A 17,990-nucleotide genomic window follows, 5' to 3' on the forward strand; every position below is an offset into this window, starting at 1 on the left:
AAGTAATTTAGGAATGGACAAGACACTTACTAGAGCTTTGGTTAGCTTTTATTGATCTGCTATTATGAAAAATATAGAAAACTTTTGTACATCCTTCCCAGAGTGTCAAATGACAGCAGCCATTCCAGGATTTAAGAGGACTCTGATACCTTCTCCCATTGTAGAGGTCAATTTTAAATGTGTAGCAATGGGCATTCTGGGTCCACTTCTACAAATGAAAAATAGTAATTAGTATTTCCTGATAATTATTGATTACGCAACAAAAACTTTCAAGACAGTACCCCTGCAAAAAATTAGTAATGGCCTTTCATGGGGTAGGAATTCCCCAAGAAAGGCTTACTAACAAGGGCACCTTATTCATATCCAAACTATCACATCTATCTTTTGTTAATCAGGTTAGTCTTATTTTGTTAATAGCTTCTTTTCAGGGGGAGACCCAAGGATGTAGGTACTATGAGCAGAAATTTGGCCAGGGCATCAGGGAACCTCCCCTACCCTTGGTAATAGGGGGAAACATTTATGTGTGACACAACAAACTTCCTGTTCCTGTTCCAGGCATGGAGGTGGCCCAGAGAAACAGAGAAAAACATGGCTGATTCAGGTTTTGCTGAAACTGAAATGAAAGTTGCTGAAAATTGTAGTGAAAATGGTAGAATTGCTGCCAGGCATTTTTTTCTGATGCTGTGGGAGCAAAAAAAGTGACATTGGAGGAAAATGAGTTTGTGAAGGAAAATGAGATTGCAGCTGAAACAGAGATGGATTCAGTGGAAAACTTTCAGAGGAGATTATTTGAAGTAGAGACAGTTACCTCTAAAAAATGCATAATTACAACACTCCAACTGGGGGAGGGTTTGCAGGATATTAACCAAAGTGAACCAGAAAAAAGAACAGTAATTTCATGAAGTGACATAGTGGAAAAAATAAATGAAGAAAAAGAATAAGAAGAGAGTGTACTAGAAAAAGTTCCGGAGACAAAAAGTTATGCACAAACTTTTGGAGAAGGAACAAAGAAGAAAGAAGAAATAAAAGAAACAAAAAAGAAGCATACATTGCATGTGAGCAGTAAAAAAGAAGAATGTTTGGACAGGTATGAGGTTTGGGATTCTGTCATAGCACCTCTCGATGTCAAAGCAAAAGAGTTAAGAGCATTTATTTTAATAATAAAGAGATTTTTTTGTGACTTGATATTCAAGATGGGGCAAGCCATGGAAATGTTTTTGGGTGCATATGAACAAAAGACAAATATTTATCCATGGTCAAAATATGTGGTGCATGAAAAAAAAAAAGAATTATGATCCAGTTTAGAACTGAAGTTGAAGCAAAAGAATTGAAAGAAAATGTGTTAACTATATGTAAAGAAGTAATAGACACTATAAAAATATATGATGAAAGAAGACTATGGGCTGGAGAATCAGGATTTGTAGTAATACTGAAAATGGAAAATGATAATGTTATGTACATACCTAGTATTATTAATGTTCATGGTAATAGGGATTTTGCGAAATACATGGGCCAACCAAAGACTTGTTATTTTTGTGGAAAAAGAATAATTGAATCAAAGATGTTACTTATGTGGTAAAATAGGGCATACTGCAAAAATGTGATTTAAAGTACAAAAAGTGTGGCAATACTGGTCATTCATGGCTAGAATGTGAAAGAATGTGCAAGAAAATGAAAATGAAGTTATAAAGGAGAAAATGATAGCAGAATGTGTTATACAAGAAAATGTACAAAAAGATGTAACTGATAAAGAGGTTGTACATGAAGTTAAAGAAAGTAACAAGGAAAAAGAAACAGAGAAGACAAGTGATGAAGAAGGTGACTGGTGTACAGTAATAAATAAAAATAATTTGATTGGGAAAAGAGTTAAAGAAAGAAAAATAAATTGCAAAAATATTAGGCTTTTAGAAAATAAGAAAGGAAAGGGATAACATTTTTATTATACTAACTGTTCTAAAAATCTGAAAATAGTAGCTTTAAATGTGAACAGTATGAAAAATCTTAAAAGAAGAATAGGCATACTACAATGTTGTGCTGCAGTAGATGCACATATTGTTTTAGAAGATATTGGATCATTAACAGAGGAAGAAAAACTTTGGAATGGTGTAGTAGTTTGGAACATGGGGAAAGAAATGTGCGTGGGCATATGTATGTTATGTCAAGAAAGCATTAACCATAATGGAACTAGGATGAATTACTGTAATAGACTTGAGACGGAAAAAAATATATAATTATAGCTTTATATGCATATGTAACAAAAAATTTGAGAGAAATGATATTTAAAATATTCTTGAATATGTTTCTGTATATATGCACATTATAGTGGTGGGTGATTTTTAACTGCAATTTAAGAAAAAAATAAGAGCAATTGTGATGTTAAAATGGTTAAAGAAATTGTGAGAAGTAGAAAGTCAAGTCTATGAAAAAATAACCACTGGACCTATAAAAGGAATGAAATTAGGACATAAATTGATTATTTTTAATATCTGATAGTTTAAAAGTAAAAAAAGGAATTATGTATGCTGAATTTTCAGATCATGTGGCTATATGGGTTAAAGTTTATGAAAATGAAGAGTATATAAGAATAAGAAAAGGAATAAAGAGAATTATTGGAAAGGAACTTTTTAGAAAAGAAAAAAGAACTTATGCAATTATGAAAAAATATATATGAACATGAGAGAGTTTTATGAGAATTGGATTGTTTGGTGGCTTCATTTTAAAGAAAAATATAAAAAAAGTGGTTTTAGAATGTATAAGGAAGAAAAGCAAAAAAGAAGACGAGAGATATACGATATTAAGTCAAGAAACTTTCACAGACTTATTAGAGAATAACAATTTATTTCATGAAAAAGAAAAGAGAAATATATAAAATTAATCAAATTAAAATTAACAACTTGATATATAAACAAAATTATTGTTTACAAGGAAAAATAGAAGAGGTAGTACCATATTTGAGTAAAGTAATAAAAGAAGGAAAAATGATAAGACCATTAAAGAATAAGGAAGGTAAGCAAATAAGACAGCAAGAAAGAATATGTGAAACAATTAAAAAATATGTATTGGAATTATTTGTTAAAAGAAAAAAAAAACACAACAAATTTATACAGGTGAAAAATGAAATAACAAAGATAATGAATATTTAGAACAAAAAAAAAAATAACTATGAAAGAATTGAATGAAATTCTAAAAGATATTACCATGACTTTTGCAACAGGACTGGATGGAATTGAATATGGTATGTATAAAAAATGAAGTGGTGGCAAAAAAATGTAGAAGTTATGAGTGAATGGTTAGAAACTGGAATTAAAGAGAAAAAAATATGCACAGGAGTTATAACATTTATATTTAAAAAGGAAATAAAGAGGAGATAAAAATTGGAGACCTATAACACTGAATAATATGCATTATATTTTTTTAATGAAAATAATAAGAAAAAGGTTACAAATAAAGGATAGAATATATGAATAAAATGTATTCAGAAGAAAAGGAAAAGGAAGTCAACAGTTATTATGGATAATAAGAGAAATAATTGATGATATCATAAATAAAAATGTAGAAGTGAAGGCTATGATAGGCAATATAAGTAAAGACAATGATAATATTCAATATAAATCATCATGGGGCATTTTACAGGCATATAATGTAAGCAAAAATATTACAAGTAATAACATCTGTTTATAAAAGGAACTATGTGAAACTAAATGTAAATGGCTAGATTGGGAACGAAATGAAAATAGAAGGTGGAATGAAGCATGGCTGCCCAGCTAGTAGTGTAATTTTCTCATTAGTTATGAATGTAATAATGAAGGAAATTAATAAAATGCCAAACATCGGTGGATACAAAATGATGAAGGAAGTGCAATTGTCAATAATGTATAATTATGCAGATGGTATTGTACTAATATAAAAAATAATGTATAGATGGAAAAAGTAAATGAAAAATTAAGTATAAATTAAAAATATAGTTTAAGTAAAAGTAAAGGATTTGGTTTTGAAAGTGTGATAAGAGGTATTGAGTTAAATTAAAAATATATAGATATATTAGGAATAATATTTGGAAGGAATGAATTCAGACAACAATAGAATAATATGCACAAAAAGTAAAGTATATGACTAATTTTTGGAAATCACATAGATTTTCATATAGAAAAAAAGCACACTTGTTGAACACTATGGTAATAGGAAAAATTGTTTATGTTGCTAACATATATATGATTCATATTATGAAACAGAACTAATGATGACTATATTTTCTTTTATATGGGGCTCTAGAATGAATCAAGTAAAGAAAGGGATTCTATATATGAAAGAAGAGAAAGGAGGTTTTGGTTTAATAAACCCAATAGTACATGCAGCATCTTTAATTTTATATACAGTATTAAAAGGAATTATGAAGGAAAGTAAAAACTTGATAGAAATGATACTATATTATAAATACAAAAAATTGTGAGAAGGAATGGAAGTTAAAAACGAAGTAAAAGCATTGTGAATGAAGAAATGAAAAAGTACCAAAACAAAATTGTGTTATAAAAACAATATATATATATATATATATATATATATATATATATATATATATATATATATATATATATATATATATATATATATATATATATATATATAAGTGTGTGTGTGTGTGTGTGTGTGTGTGTGTGTGTGTGTGTGTGTGTGTGTTGTGTGAAAAATAGAAAGGAATGGTATTTAAATATTATAAAAGCATTTTATTGCATTGATCCTTGGAAACATTTAGAAATAGATAAGAAAAGAGCCATAATGATGAAGTATAATAATTATAAAAAGATTAAAGAATGTAATGATATTTTATGGAGCTTGTCTATTAGAAAATAGCCAGTTAAGGCAAATATGTCCTGCTAGAAAAAGCAAGATAAAATATGTAATAAATGTGGATAGTTTGAGACTACTGAGCATGTGTGTTTGAAATGTGAAAGAGTTAATAATTTGTGGAAAGAAATATGTAAGTATAACAGGGTGAAAAGTCTGTTAAAAACTGAGCAAATTATTATGGACATAATATAATTTGGTTATTACTGAGCAAGAAAAAAGGAAGAAATGAAGAAAAGGCACACGGCAATGTTTTATATCTCATGGACTATGTCAAATGAGAGACAAAATGAAGTCAAATACAATGGAAAATAGGCTTTGACAAAGATTCTAGAGAAAATAATGTTTTGGTTTTGGATAAGTGTGGGGGGAAATGCTTAAACTGAAGTTTATAATGTATGGAGATTTGTAAATATATGTAAATTATGTAAATATGTAAATAATATGTATTGTATATAACAATAAAAACCCTACTTGTCATTAGTGTAAGTGGGACCATTTTGGACGAGCAACTTCCTGTTTCTGTTCCAGGTGCAGAGGTTGCCTGGAGAAACAGGGAAGCAGATGGAGAGAGAAGGAGGTGATGGAGTAGTGAAGCAAATGAAGGAGAAAGCAAATATCAAGACCAGAGAATGTGTGCAGGATTCTGATTAACTGTTTCAAAGAAACCTGTTTGATGGTGAAGATTCAGCAAATGATGAATGTATAATCATAACCCACCAGTCAGGAGGGTTGCAGGGAAGATTTACTTAAAGAAATGGTGGTGCAGAGTGAGCCAGAAAATGAAGGAGATGTTTCCTAGGGGGACATTATGGGGAAAATACAAAAGGATGATGCAGAGACAACCCTGAAGAATAATGGCGAGACAGAAAAGAAAACATATGTAAAGAAAGTAAAAGAAGGCAAAAGTGGAGTAGCAGAAAAGAAGGCAGAAGAAAATGAAAAACAGAGGTATGTGGTAAGGATTCAAAGTAAAGAAGACAAAGAAATGGAAAGGCATGAAGTGTGGGGTAATTTAATAGCTCCTTTGGGTATAAAAGCTCATGAAGTAGAAGCATTTATTATTATTAACAAAGAGGTATTTTATGACATTATATTTAAGGCTGTTTTTTCAATGGAAATTTTATTGTAGAATATGGAAAAAAGAAGACTGTTACCCATGAAATCTCTAGTTGATAAAAGCATTTAACAGGGAAACAAAAAATAAGATTCATGTACAATTCCTAAAATAAGTAGAAAGAGAAACTTTGCAAGGACATTTGAAAGCTTTATGCAAAGAAGCACTGCACATTGTAAAACTTTATGACAAAAGGGGTGTGTGGACTGGTCGCCGGGATTGTAATATTGTGTTAAAAATAGAAGGAGAAAAAATCATACATATAGAAAGCATAGTAAATGTGGAGGGGAATACGGGTGTTGTAAAATACTAGGGACAATCCAAAACAAGTTTTTTTGTTTGGAAAAGAACATTTGATAAGTAAATGTGACAAAAGAAAATGTTATATATGTGGGTAAATGGGGCATGATGCAAAAAATGTGAATTGATATGTTATAAATAACTAACTTGGACATTTCTGGGTGGATTGCAAAAATGAAAATAACAGTAAGGACAAAGAAAAAGAAAGAGAAGAAAATGAACAAAGAGAATGAAATTTAGAAGCAGTGGAAATAGAAGAAAAACTGGATGAGAAAAAAACGAATACATACGGTGTAGAACAAGGTTTTGAAATAAGTGATTACGAAAACATAAACTGGGAGGAAAGAAAGAGAAAAATGAATTCTACTGGTAAAAGAAAATTTACAGGGATAAGTGCCAAGAAAAAAAGAAAAGAAATGGATGACAAATAATATATCTAGCTAAAAATTGTGGGTTGGTCTAATGATTAAGGTGTCTGTGTCACAGATCCAGGGTACAGTGTTAAATTTTCACCTTTGCGAAGGAAAATGTGTTAGGCTTAGAATGGTCTATTAAGAAAGCTAGCCCAGTACATAGTTATGAATTTATGAAACCACAAATCTAAGGAAAAGGGAAAATGAACATGTTAGAGTGTTTTCTGTAAATGTGAGCAGTATGAAGAATATAGTAAAAAGAATAGCAATTTTGGAGTGGTGTAATATGTGTGATGTAGATATAATTATACCAGAAGACACAAGATTTTTAACAAATGAAGAAAGATTGCAAACAGAGAAACTATGAGGAGGAAAGATAATCTTGAATTTGAGGCTCTCAATAAAAATCTGCTCAAGCAACAGAGATCTCCAAAGCAGAAACGCAATCAACCTCCACCCCCCAACACAACCCAAATGACACCAAGCCCACAAACTCAGTGTGCCACTCAACTACAGCCCATAAGGTATAACAACGTACCCAACACTCTAGTCATAGGTAACTCTATAGTCAGGCACACTGATGTTCCACTCACCAGGCTAAACAAGGAGAAAGTTACTGTCAGCTGCCTGTCAGCTGCCAGGATCCGCCACATAATGCATGCACTCAGGTCACTCCTCAACAAATACAAATATGACCCTGTCATTGTCCATGTTGGTGTGAATGACCTGAGACATACCTCCCTGGACTACATGAAAAGAGACATGGAGGAGCTCTCCGATCTTGTAGCCCAGGCAGGTATGACCCTAGCCCTGAGTAGCATCCTGCCATCACAAAGAATTATACTACAGTACAAAGAAAAAATGATTGACTTCAACAATTGGCTAAGCTTCTGGTGTCATTCTAAGGGGATCCAGCCAGTATCTGTCTGCCTGGGATGACATGATTGACAGACCACGATGCTTTGGCAGAGATGGCCTGCACCTGTCACCCTTGGGATTCCAGATAATGGCTAAGGCTCTTGCCACCTCTATAGTGCCTTTTTAGGCAAGGTTCAAATGACAAATTCACCACTGTAACAGGTACAAGCAAGCAAAATCTGAGGGTAATTCTACTCAATGCTAGAAGTCTAAACCTCAAAATGCATTCACTTGAGGCACTCCTTAAAATGGAGAATATTGACATCTGTGCAGTGACAGAGACCTGGTTCAAGGCTCCAGAGAGCACCCCTGCATTACCAGGCTATAATTCATACCTCAACTTTCAGCCACCTAACCTGGACAGAAACACTAAAGACGGAGGCATGTCCATATTCATTAAGGATATCCACACCTCCAGGCTAGTTGCTCAGCGTAATGCATTCGAGATTATCCAAGTGCAACTAACTCTGGGCAAGACTGCAATCCAAATTGTAACTTGCTACAGATCTCCCACTATGCCCCAGGATTCCCAATCCTCATTTCATGATACACTGGAAAATATTAAGGTACAACCCAACACCCTAATAATGGGCGATTTCAACTACCCCACCATTAACTGGGAAAACTACTCATGTACTAGCTCTTTTGCTCAACATTTTCTGGAATTCATAAATTCCAGTGTCTTGGATCAACTTATCCACACCCCCACCAGGGGCAGAAATATCCTAGACCTGGTCATTACCAACATGGGTAACTGGTGTTCCACACCAGAGGTCAATTCCTCACTGGCCAGATCCGACTACAAGCTAATCACCCTAGACATCCACATTCCGTTCCCACCCGCCATTAGGGAAACCACCGTAAAGAAATTTCTCCAAAGCCAACTTCACGCTTCTTAAGACAGAAGTGACAAACTTCACGACACCCACTCAGACAGACAATAAAGGTATGACTGCTGAATCCTACACAAATGCACTTTATAAGCACTTACACGAGTGCATGGATCATGCTATCCCTAACAGAACCAATATGCTATCCTCCAAAAAAAGGAAGCCGATCTGGTGGTCCCCTGCCATAAACAAACTTTACAACAGAAGAAAGAAACTGTTGCAAAAAAGAGTAAAATCGAATTGATTGGAGAAACTCCCTGGTCAGCCTCAGTAAGAAGCCGAGATCCCTCATAAAATACTCTAAAGCTAGTTATGAAAACAAAATCACCACTAATTCTAAAGACCTCTACAAAGCATTCTATAGCTATGTCAAGAATCTCAGTGGCAACACTCAGATCTGCTCTGAGTTACAGCAAAATGGCACTAAATATACAGAACCAACTGATGTTGCCAACATCCTGGCAGATACGTTCAGTGCTAACATAACCCCCCATCTCACCCCCTAAAGGGCCCATCTCTATACTGGAAGAATGCAATGTTCCTATAATCATGGCTGCACAGGTAAAAACCACATTCTCCAAAGCCAAGAACACAGCATCCATGGGCCCTGACAACATCCCAGGTTGTGTTCTACATAAACTACAAAATGAACAGGCACCCCATCTAAGCACCGTGTTCAATCATAGCTTCACCTCAGGCTTTATGTCCACTGAATGGCACACAGCAATGTTTATTCCACTCCACAAAGGGGGAGCCACCAGGGACCCTGGGAACTACAGCCTCATTAGCCTAATGAGCCTGGTCTGCAAGGCCATGGAACATATCATCATGTTACTTATAAACAAAGACTTTGGTAATCTCCAAACTCTGGACCCCACCCAGTTTGGGTTTATGAAAAGCAGATCATGTCTCCTAAACCTGATAGACTTCTTTGAAGCAGTCACCAAAGCCGTAGATGAGGGTAAGGTACTTTACACAGCCTATCTAGATCTCGCCAAGGCTTTTGACACCATCCCCCACTCTGGAATTATAGATAAACTCACTAAACTAGGCATAAATCCCTATGTCATAAGATGGGTTGCCAACTGGCTTACTGACAGAACCTACTCTGTATAAGTAGCAGACTCTAAATCCGACTTCAAACCAGTGACAAGTGGAGTACGACAGGGTTCAGTCCTGGGTCCCCTCCTGCTTGGTATCTACTTTTCTGAAGTACAAGCTAACACAGAAGGTCTTTGGCTAATGAAGTTTGCAGATGACTGCAAACTAGGAGTCATAATCAAAACTCCTAATGATGTGGAAATCCTACAAAAGTGCCTCACTGAGACAGATGCCTGGTGTCAAAGCCATGGCTTCAAGCTCAATGCCAAAAAGTGTATTGTCATCCCCTTTGGTAAAAACTCTGTATCCATGAGCTGCCAGATAGCCTAGGTGGTAGTCTACTTAACACCAAAAGTGTAATAGGAGAACTTGGGACACAGGTGGACAGTAGTCTCCCCTCTACTCGTCACTTATTAGACCCATTATAGAGTACAATGTCCCCTTTGGTATGCACCTCACAAGACATCTACAACAACTGGAAAGGCTGCAGAAATACCTTACAAAGAGGATTACCAGACTCAAACAGATGCCCTATGCAGACAAAAAACTCCAGCTTTACTCCATCACATATCGCCTACTCAGAGGCTATCTCTGCCTAACATACAATGCTATGTCAAACCCAGAGCTACTGGACATGCTCCACTTAAAGAAATCCCAATCCCTCTGAGCTACATGCTATAGGGATCTAAATCTTATCACCACAATAAACAGAACATGCTGGAGGGATAGTTTCCTGTCCCAGAGACTTCCCATACTCTGGAACAAACTACCTATCTATATCAAACAAAGCTCCTCATTAGCACTCTTCAAAAAAATCTTGATGATTGGCTGGGAAATAGGAAATTCACCCCAGGGATCACCTCTGTGGCGCTGCTCGGCAGGGTCACAGGAAAATAATTTTCTTGGGTGGCGAAATCCAGGGTACCTTTTTGGCTAGGCTTATATAGGCCCTAGGGCCAATAGCCTAGTACCTACCTATGAACCTATGAAAAATGAGAGATGTTCTGAAATAGCTGTATTCTATAGAAATATAGTAAAGATATTAGATGTAACTTTAGCAAAATTGGGAAGATTAACAATTCTAGATTTAAAATGGAAAAAGCAAGTGTATAGAATTATAGCATTGTAGGTTTATACTAAATCTAAAGAAAGGGAAACGTATTTCATCAAATTTGAGACTGTTGTGATAAATATGAATGTGAATATTATAATAACAGAGACATTTAGTTGTGGTTTTAATAGGCAAGCATAAAAAGAAAGGAAATTATATGACAAATGTTAGAAGTTAAAACTTTAGGACAAAAATTCAAAAACTTACAAAAAGAGTATGTATAGAACTGAAATAGATCATTTTATAGTATCAGAAAGTTTAGCTATAAGAGAAGGAAACAGGATTTTCTGATAATCTTGCAATATGGCTAGATATAAAAGAAAACAAGGAATATATAAAAATATGCTAAGGAATAAAAAGGATAAATAAGAAAGCATGGAATGATGAAGGAAAGAGATTAGTAATACAGTTAACGAAAGATCATATTACTATGAGAACATTTTATAAAAATTGGTCTGAATGTTGGCGATACTTCAGGAAAAATATGAAAAAAACTTTTTTTACAGTGGCAATATGATGTGAAAAAAGTAGAGAAAGAAAAATATAAAAGAACATTAAATGATGCATTGGAACATTTAGAACATAATGATAGAAAGTAATTTGACAAAGGAAAATAAATATTTGAAAGAAATCAAGAAAAAATACAAGAATTGTTATACAGGCAAAATATTTTTACTAAGAAAAAGACAAGAAGTATCAAGTTACTTAAGCAGAGTAGTAAATGAAGGTGGTAGTGTAATGTGAGAAATAAAAATGTAAAAAAGAAATAGAAAGAATTCAGGAAAAGATTATAAATAGTGTGCTACAATATGTGCAATAAATGTTTGAATTTCTTTCAAATTTGAAAAAAAAATCAAATTTCAGATTTGAACCTAAAATTGGAAATATTATGAAAGCATATATACTATAAAGGGAAGGGTTGTCAAGAATTATTAATGATAGTTAGAGAAATTGCGGATGATATTATGAGTGTTGTTGCCTCACAGTAAGACGCTGTCCAGTTCGATTCTCAGCTAGAGAGTCTTCTGTGTGGAGACATGCATGAATGGGCATACCTTTGTTGAAGGTTGTGCATCAGGGCTGGCAGCTCAGTATGTAAAAATCAACTGCCAATCATTAGCGGACCGGAGTTCTGCTGTGGCGGCCCCTAACCGGGAAAAGCCGAAAGACACAACAACATTATGAACAAAAAAGAAAAACCGAAAATCATTTGACACAATTGGACATGAAATTGTATGGGTGATAGTGAAAGAATATAAGTGAGAAATATGGGAAATTATGTATGTCAGCATATAGTAATAATAAAGTAAAGATAATTGTAAATGGCTGGTTAGGGCAAGAGCTACATATGAAGAATGGTGTAAAATAGGGATGTCCAGTGAGTTATATATTCTTTGCATTAGTTACGAATGTGATAGTATGTGAAATAAATTACAAAATGAAGGAGTTGGGGTATATAATACCTGAGGGGTTAAAAATTCCAGTCCTGTTAACATATCCAGATGACATTATAATAATTGCAAAAAACTAAATTTGGATAAAATAAGTATTAATTTGCACAAATAAGTCTTTAGAGGTGATAAGGATTACTTTAAATAAAGAGAAAAGTAGGTGATGTAGTAAAGATCGGGAGTATATATTTCACAATGAATTAAATTTATGTGTAGATATAACATTTGGGAATAAGGATGTAAGTAAGTAATAAAAGACAGAACCCTCAGGGTCAGAGTTGCTGGAGCCATGTCAGACTCAAAGCCTGTCACAAGTGGTGCCCCACAGGGCTCAGTCCTGGGTCCACTCTTGTTCGGCATCTACTTTTCTGAAGTACAAGCAAACACAGGAGGGTTATGGCTGACAAAGTTTGCAGATGACTGCAACACATCTGACACAGATATCCTCCAGAAGGGCCTCACAGAAACGGATAACTGGTGCCAGAGCCATGGCCTGAAGTTAAACGCCAAAAATGCATAGTCATACCCTTCGAAAACAAGGTTACCCCTCGCTGCCATATAGGTGGGAATACAGTGAGCACAGCAAAAGTAATCAGAGATCTGGGGACCCAGGTTGACAGTAGCCTTCGTTTGACACTCATGTTGCTAAAGTAGTTAGGAAAACCTTCTATATCACCCACCTGATCATGAAGGATTCACATCTAGATCAAGGAGGTCATCGCCCCTGTACTCATCACTCATTAGACCTATGATTGAGTACAATGCCCCGCTCGAATGTATCTGACCAAACACCTGATGCAGCTTGAAAGGCCCTAAAAGTTCCTCACCAAAAGGATAAAGGGTCTCAAAAATATGTCTTATGCTGCCCGACTGAAAGAACTCCAGCTCTATTCAGTCTCATACCGCTTGCTCAGAGGTGACCTGTGCCTGACATATAAGGCCATGTCAAACCCAGATTTGATGAATATGCTTCACCTCAAAAATCTAGATCCCTCAGAACCACAAGGCGGAGACTTAAACCTTGACACGGTTATAAATAGAACGTGCTGGAGGGACAGATTCATCACCCAGAGACTCTATGCTGTGGAACAAAATCCCGGTACATGTGAGGCAGAGCACCTCTCTGGCCTTGTTCAAGAGGAATCTTGACCAATGGATGGGAGATTGCAGATATACCCCAGGGATTACTTCAGTGTCACTGCTTGACAGAGGCACAGCAAAATGATAGGCATAGTTTTTATTCAAACTAAAGGGATGGCGAAAGCCACATAACTATGGGCTAGGCTTATAAATGCCCTTGGGCAGATAGCCTAGTATGAACCTATGAACCTATGAACCTATAAGTAGATTTCAATGGGAAAAACACTAGAAGAAATAAAGCAAGCATGTCTTTTCTGGAGAACATATAAATTATCATTAAAAAAGCCTTATTTGATTAATTCAGTACTGATGAGAAAATAGCATACTTAGCAAGTGTATTTATATTGCAAACAGTATTTGAAAAGGAATTATTGCAGGTAATTTTTTTTTTTTCATTTATATGGGCTTCTAGATTAAACACATTAAAAAGAGAAATTTTTTTTATGCAAACAAAGAAAAAGGAGGTTTAGGATCAATTAACCCAGTGGTATATGCTGCTTCATTAAATTTGTAAAAAGTGTTAAAGTGGATAAATGAAAAAGATGAGAAATTAATAGCAAAACTGTATAAATGTAAATATGATAAATTTGGGGGTATGGTAAAAAGAAGTAAAACAGAAAAAGAGTGTATAAATGAAAAAATAAATTGTTACCAAGAAAAAAAAAATGTTTTTGTGGAAGATAAAAATTGATGATATAGAAAAATATAGAAAAGTATGGTATAAGAATGTAATGATAAAACATTACTATGTAAAACCACTGGAAAATCTAACAGATGAAAAATTAAAACTATACAAATAAGAAGCAAATGGTGTAATCACAAAGTAGAATATCAAGATTTTTTGTGGAGACTAGTAATAGATAAATTACCAGTAAAACGAAATATGCAATATAAAAAGAAAAGTGATAGAATATGTTTACATTGTCAAGAAGAAGAAGAAACTACATATCATTTTTTAAATGTAAAAGAGTATAACATTATGGGAAAACTATATAAAGAAGATTTTTTGAATATATAAAATAAGTGGATAAAATAAACATGGATATGATTAAATATGGATATTATAAGAATATAAATAAATAATATGTTAAAAGAATAGATAAAAAAGTTATTTTATGTTATATGTTTTGCATGGTATGAAAAATAAATGAAATTATGTTTAATGGCAAATAGATTTCAGCAACAATATTAAGTAAAACAGATGGTGGTCATGGAAAAAGTAGTGGGGGTCTAATCAGGATGAAAATTTAGCATGGTTGAATTGGAAATTATGTATATGTGTAAACAGATTTGTACATTTATATATTTGTGCATACAAATAAAGGATCCCTACTCTTTTTGATAGGTATGGTGGGATCTTTTGCATCCACTCATGCTACCACCATCTCAAGCATTGGACCTTGTTTTAACATCTCATCTGAGAGACAACACACTCAGGAGTGTAGCATCCCCACTTATACTACAATGCAGTGTTAAGTAATTGATCTACCTGGTGAAAGTGTAGAACCCACAGCCTTCCAAACCAAAGGCAAGTGTGCTATCTGTTGCACCACTGACATTGATGTACTAACTTTGACAGTACTGTAAATATGGAACAACTAAGGACATTGGTATACCACCCTCAAAAACTGGATAGTTTGTTTTATCAAAACTTTAATGTATGCAATAAAAAAGGCTGCAGAGTTAAATGGGAAAAACTGGGATGATCATGTGCCATGTTTTATTAAGAGAAATACCTAAAGCATCTGGACTCATAGTATTTGGATCGGGTTCAGGCGCCTAAGCAGCAAGACATTTCCCTGTGGTACATTTCACTGGGGACACATGGCTGAAGTGACAGTCAGCTGCAGAGAAATATGGCTGTTTGCAAATTCCCTGTGGGCAAAGAGAAGCACATACTGCCATGCTCACAGCTTTAATAACCAAAAGCATGGAGGCAGAAGAAGTAATGAGTGTTGTGCTCAGTGTAGAGTACATACTTATGTAACTACATGTGTGTGCTACAGCATGGAAGAAATCCTGCAGGCTAATGTAGTCACATTTATGCTCCAGTACACGTTTTAGGTAATGTTCCCTAGAGAATGTAAAAGGGGTAATGGTCCACACACACCATTTTTTAAAGGTACTGCCCATTGTGCACTGCATTTGTACTGCCACTGACATGCCCTCTGGCCAGCCTGCTGCTGATGCCTGCCATATTGCCTGCTGTCTCATGTTCCCTTGGGGACCATGGACATTGTTTCCCCCATGACTTTGGGTCTTGAAGCTGTGGGCATGGCAACACATTCTTCTCTTTGCCCACAAGGAATTTGCAAACAGCCATATTTCTCTGCAGCTGACTGTCACTTCAGCCATGTGTTCCCAGTCAAATGTACCACAGGGAAATGTCTCGCTGCCTAGGCACCTGAACCCATTTGAATCAATATATGGTAGATATTCCCAAGGCTTGCTACATATGGATGAAAAAACACCACATTTAAAAGTGTAATAGGACATTTTATAGATCTATAGGACAGGTTAAGAACTGTAATGCCTGTAGTAAGATAACATATGGAGAAGGCAGAAAAGGGAACAATAGAGAACATGTAACAGTACTGCTCATCTGAGAAAGTTCAAACTAAATGCAGTTTTTTTTTTACTAATCATCACTGACAAGTTCCTTGCCCTTTTTGAAGTGATAGAGAAAGTAAGTGAAATGAATTATAAGGTGAGCCAGCTGGAAAAGGTGAAGCTAGAACAACTGCATCACATAAGTGTTCAGAAACCATTGAGAAAAACTTCTACTAAAGTTTATGTAATAAGCATATCTAGAAGGGAAGGTAAAGATTGATTCAAGTTCCATACATTGAGTAGATGAATTGGCTGAGAAATATGGCAAGGCCAGGTTTTTTTGTGCACTTTAGACTTAACTACAGCCTACTGGTAAATCCCTGTAGCCCCAGATATTAAGGAGAAAATGGTATATTCCACACTAGATGTGTTCTTAGTTTGGTCTCCATGGAACACCTACTACATTCTGAAGAATGATGGACAAAATCCATATATTCACATCAGATATGTGGCAGTTTATCTGTATGATGTTATAGCTTTATCTGATGACTGACAGAGCCATCAAACAAGCTAAGTACAAGTTAGGTGCAGCAGGAGCCCAGCATCTGGGCTATCAAATAGGCTGGGGAAAAGTGAAATCACAGGTGAAAAAATTGAAAATATTCAAAAGTATCTGACATTATCCACAAAGAAGCAAATCATCCTTTTTTGGGCCCGACCAGCGATAATCATAAACCAATCCCAATGTCATTACTATAGCTTGCCCCATGACTGAACTTACTGAAATTAAGTTTATAAATAGACTAATGAAGTGGAACAGAAATTATGGCAACTAAAGAATATGCTGTTTGGAGAACCCATACTCATAGACCTGACTTCCCAAAACAGTTCTTAGTGCATGCCTCTGCATCAAATAGTGATAGAATATTACTTTTATTTAATGCAAACTGCCTGATAACTGTGCATTTGGACTTGTGTTTGTCCAGGAATCAATAGCATTGTAGTTATTTACCTTTGCAAGACTGTGAGTGGTCTGGCTTATTGGACATTGGTTTTGTACTTTCCTGTCACTGTTTTTTTTTTTTTAATCGAGAGCTTGAATTGCTTAAACTGTTGCCAGACTATTTTGAGTCATGTAAAATTTTCACAAATTGTAATACATTGTTTTCCTTTGAATTCATTTATCACTTACTTTGTTCTTTATTTTTGGATATGGGTGTTACTTTACCCTTTCGTATTATACACAGAGTATACTTATTTTAAATAACTTACACATCTTTCAATATTCATCATATATCATTGTATTATTTCTCTATGTTTGAATTAAATTTTTGTATGTACTTAGGATAGATGTAGTCTAGTAAAGGTGAAATTAAATTAAGTTTCACTTTGCACAATCTTTATTTTTTCAATAGTACTAGTTGTAGTTGTGGTTGATATTCTTTCATGCTCTTTTAATATATTCATCTTATAGTCTATAATTCTACTCTTCAGCTTTCTGAAAGAATACGACTTAGTATGATTACTTTACCAACATCTCTGTCGTTAGGGTGCAAACATTCTCATGCCATTTCTATTCTTATTCTGTCTTCAGCCTGTAAAACTGCAGCGTTCCACAGTTTTTGTCATTTTACTATATCTTTCTCAGCTGATTTTTTATTTAGCATTTCTTTTAATTTGTGTCAGTATTGCAGTCAAAGTTCACACTTTGCCTTTCAACCTCAGGCTTTTGCTATAGCTCTTTAAGATCACCATATCTGTCACAATTCAATTAGTTCTATTAAGTGATTAGAATACAGAGAATGTGGACCTGAAATTATGCATCTGATTTTTTTCTCATGTGAAAATCTTTTGAATTCCTCAATTTTGCATTGTGGATCATCATTATGCATGATAACAATAAGTCTTCCTTGTCTAAGGAATGTAGTTTTTCATGGATGACTCAAACATGCACGTTTTCTGTCTGCCACTGTGATTATCTCTGTGAGCTTGCAAGAACAATAATCAGAAGAAATGCCATACAGGACTTTGAAAAACAAACAAATGTATGCCATCCTGAATACATGGACAAAATTAGACTTCACTACCAATATGATCATGTACTGTATATTACTTGAACTATCTGAGTTAATATTCCAGGCTAATACATTCTAT

General features: G+C 34.7%; 1 pseudogene; it reads left to right on the top strand.

Annotated features, from left to right (window-relative positions):
* Positions 1 to 3,198: 3,198 nt before the first annotated feature.
* The window catches only part of LOC122794509, a 44,326-nt pseudogene continuing 29,534 nt past the window's right edge, over positions 3,199 to 17,990 (top strand).

The sequence above is a fragment of the Protopterus annectens genome, chromosome 1.part0 (genome assembly GCF_019279795.1).
Source record: "Protopterus annectens isolate FY-2018-M chromosome 1.part0, PAN1.0, whole genome shotgun sequence".
Lineage (NCBI taxonomy): Eukaryota > Metazoa > Chordata > Ceratodontiformes > Protopteridae > Protopterus > Protopterus annectens.